The sequence below is a fragment of the Triticum urartu genome, chromosome 7, assembly GCF_003073215.2.
Source record: "Triticum urartu cultivar G1812 chromosome 7, Tu2.1, whole genome shotgun sequence".
Lineage (NCBI taxonomy): Eukaryota > Viridiplantae > Streptophyta > Magnoliopsida > Poales > Poaceae > Triticum > Triticum urartu.
Genome location: NC_053028.1, coordinates 591,398,991 through 591,403,413, shown reverse-complemented (window position 1 = coordinate 591,403,413; position 4,423 = coordinate 591,398,991).

Below are 4,423 nucleotides of genomic sequence, written 5' to 3'. Positions count from 1 at the left end.
CCACGAGATTTTGCATATCATAATGGGTCGGCCCAGCTAAAGGCCCATAATGGGCCGGCCCAGCTGAAGGCCCACAAGATTTTGCATACCATAATGGTTCGGCCTAGCTAAAGGCCAAACATTCTCAGTTAAGGCCCGTACGGCTAGTGTCAAATCGGCCCGTGAACGACCTGTCCTAAACTTGTCATCATCGCGTGCCATGGTCACCTGGCCCGTTAACAGTCCGCTAAGTATATGGGCTGAATTACGGCCCGGTGTATTTCCGGCCTGTTAAAGGTCCTGCTTCATTTGGGCCCATTTACAGGCCACTGAAACTTTCGGCCCATAAACGACTATGAAGGATTTGGGTCATATTCGGCCATGTCTGACATTCGGCCTATTAGAGGCCCACTATAGATTTGGGCCACTTTCGGCCTGTTGTGATTTTCAGCCTGTTAACGTCGGATGAAATCCATGGGCCATATGTGGCCCAATGTCACATCGGGCCCATTAATGGCCCATATAAAAATGACGATAATCTTGCCCGACCGAACTTTCGGCCTGTTAAAGGCCCGTGTATTTGGTCGACGCATTTACGGCCCATCCGAATTACGGCATGTGAAAGATCTGCATCGTAAATGGGCCACCATTTCGGCATGCTAAGACCAATGGGTTATTTGGCACAATCAGGGCCCAATCTCACTTTTGGTCTTTTAAAGGCCCATGTTTTTTATGGGCTCGAGATATTTACACCTGTAAATGGCCTATTGTTACTGAGGGCCCAAATTATGTTTAGGCCTGTTAAAGGCACACTATGGGCACAGGCCTACCAGAAAAATATGAAATCTTATGCAGATTCAGGCCCAGATATTAGCCCTACATGCAAATTTCAGCCCATAATCGTTTTTAGCCCAATTGGAATGGGCCCGACGAATGTTGGCATGTTGGGCTCCTATGAAGCTTTTGGCCGAATACATTACTAAGATAAACCTACACTATACAAAAATAGCGTCGTAATTATTGCAGCCTTTGGCAGCATCATAAATGTTGTATCACAACAAAATAGATTCCAACCATACAGCAAAAGGCATGTTGGCATAAAGTTTGCAGTCCTTGTAGATAAAAGCACCATCAGATGTATAGAAGCACATATCATTTGACCTGAGTGCTAATGTTTCAGGCTGTATAATCTAATGGAGCAGCACGATCTTCACCTTTTTCCACCATTGCTCTTGAACAACAAAGCGAATGTCTGATAGTCTGGTTTCAAAACCATTCATATCTTGACAACATTTGTCAACCACTATTCTTGTTTCCAAAACAACGTCCATTAGGGATGGGTCTTGTGTTTGGAGCACAGATATATCACTGTGTCTAGCAGGAAGATTTTGTTCAGTAGGCGATTTGGACGAGGTTACCTTGACAACCAACCCAGAATTATGTAGGAAGGTGCTTTTTGCACTGTTAGTGGAGAGATACTGACACACCGCAGCAAGAGGTGACATTCTACCTGTGGTAGCCTCATCACCTTCAGGTGGTTGTGGTTGTTCAATCATTTTTTCCATAGCTTCTTGAAAGTTTGAACTTGTAGATTAGTGTACCAGATAAGTTACTAACGGGATAAAAACAAACAAAGTAGGTTACACGTTTATACATAATTTATTTTGGTGAACTACTGTAATACATTAGCATGTATTGTATTGCCAACTACATAATAAAATAACTTTCGAAACATATGTCCATGTAGCATGCCTACTGTATTGTCTATTTCCTCACATTCGTTGACATGTAAGGATAAAGAGACATGGTTTAAAGTAGGATGAACATAGTATGACATCATTCATATCATGGGCAAACGGATATAAAACAAATAGGCTATTTTATCATTGTGTGCGCATGTGAACATAACAACTAAAATACAGATCAAGACCAAAATAATATTCTTCATCTCTTTTAAACCATGTAAGGTGAAATGATACGTTAAGACAACTGTGTATAAAAGTGAATAGAGTAACTGACATTGGCTGCAAACCAAGTAGTTAAATGAACACATCACAGTACCAATCAGTTCAAAGGCAGGAGGAGTAAGATCTTACAACAGCGGCTTGAACTGGTGTGCTCATGCCCTTCATCTTGTTGGTCTAGCAATCCTTGAAGATTTTCACTGCATTCGGTTCAGGTTCTTTTTGGTCCGCAAAGGCTTTCCTCTGTATTTGGAACAAGTCAATATAGATACGATAATATGGCACAGAAAAAAGAAGTAGCAGCTATTTACAAGAGCCTCGCAATGTGCAATATAGCTACAAGATCCTGTTGTCTGCTGGAATTTCACTTTAGAACGGTTAGTATTGTTATTCAAACAGTTAGCCTAGAAGAACATACACTTGTAAGGCACATATATAAATACAAGTTCAATATGTGGTCTGATCAAATACATATAGCCTACCTGATACTTTTGGGTTATCCAGTCTTCATCTGTAATATATTCCAGTAGAGATGTTTGGGCGATTTCATTGTTAGCCTTGCCTTCAAAGTGAGATTTTCTAAGGTGGTACCGATACTGTCGCAGAGCAGACTGGAAAACATGAGTGCATGCTTGTTTAGTTGCATCATCTTTCGGATCCAACTTGAACCTCATCTGTTGAAAAAAGAATGTGAGTCTTATTAGGAGGAAGCTAGAAAGTATGGGACAGAGCAAGACAATATTACCAATTGCGATGAATAACATTACTTACGGATAAATGGTCAAGGAAGGTGTTAAACTGGGTATTGTCTTTCTCATTCCTGTATTGGATCCACGTTGGGAGGATACGTGCATGACACCTAACGGCAACGGCTGCCTCTGATACTAACTTGTCTGACTCTGTAGCATCACGTGGACTTTTTAAACCTGCCTCAAAATGGATCTCCATTCTTCCTCCTTTAGATTTTGTTTGTCTGTCAAACATTATCCCTGATGTCTGTTTCCGCTTGCGTCGTGGTGCTACTTCAACAACGAATATGGAAAGTATTAGTGTACATCAAACTGTGAGAGTACATATAAAGGAGCATGGAACTGCAACTTGACTCGGTCAGGTACCGTCTTGGTGTTGATGCTCATGAGGTTCATCTGATCTTGCCAAGTCTTGTCGTGTCAGCAGTGCTTCGGAAGTAGTGTTAGGTGTGAAGGCAGATTGGGAACTGGCCAGTTCGGGAGCAAACAAACGAGTAACTCATTGAGATGCTGGTATAGTTGAAGCGCATGTTGCAGTTGGTGGAGCAGGTGATACTGTGTTTGTAGATTTAGCCGGTGGACTTGGACCTTCTACTGCACTATAAGTACCGGCAGAATCTGGACGGCAGATCCTTTTCCATTTCTCCCGACGAGTAACACCACTCCCTACTATATTATTTTCCTTGCTCTTTTTTGACTTTGCCATGTGAAGCCGTACCGACAACACAAAAGAATAAAATCGCTCTTCAGAACTCATTGATGCATGAGACAGACAAGCAATACTTTGATGTAAGACAACCGTATGAGGATGGAATATGTAAGAAAAACAGGACGGCATGACATATTCACAGCTACGATGTGTGAACTAAGCAGAAGGATTTTCAAGAAAAAAGAAGTAATGCAAGCTAGACACTATATGAAAGATGCAACCAATATTACTCTGCCAAGTTAAAAGTGTCTTGTCATAAGTGGAAATTCGAAAAATTAGAAGCAGTACAACGTAGAAATCAATGCAAGATGCAACTGCTATCAAACTGCCATGTTAAAAGCGTCCAATCATGAGTGACTGATGCGGGATACACAACAGCAGTACTTTGATGTAAGAACAAGGTATGATAGATAGATGCAGTGTATTTTAGACACAGAACGCCATGTCATATGCACATGTATAACATATAAACTCAGCAGGTGCAATTTCATCAAAATAGAAGAAATACAAGCTAGACAACAAATGCAACATGAAACCAATTATCACATTGTCAACTTAGAGCAAGCACCTGCGATGGTGGAGTACAGGAGATGAACTCATCATGTAGACTTGGGACTTCAATTTCATTAGCAATAGAAGTGGCAAATCTAGAGTCTCCGTTTGCATCGGTGCGGAGGACCACCAACATCCCCTAACTCACTCTTTTCCTTCCTATTTTCTGATATTGCCTTATGAAGTCAAAACCACAAGAAGTTGAATAAAATTAGCTCTACAAAACTGGTTGATGCATGATACAGACGAACACTACTTTGATGTAAGGCAAGCGCATGATAGGAGGATGGAATATATACAAAAAAAGACAGTGTTTCATATTCACACGTACGATAGGAGGATGGAATATGTATGAAAAAACATTAAGCGGAAGGCATTTCCACAAAATTAGAAGAAATGAAAGCTAGGCACCATATGAACATGCAACCAATATCACTCTATGAAGTAAAAAGTGTCTCGTCGTAAGTGCC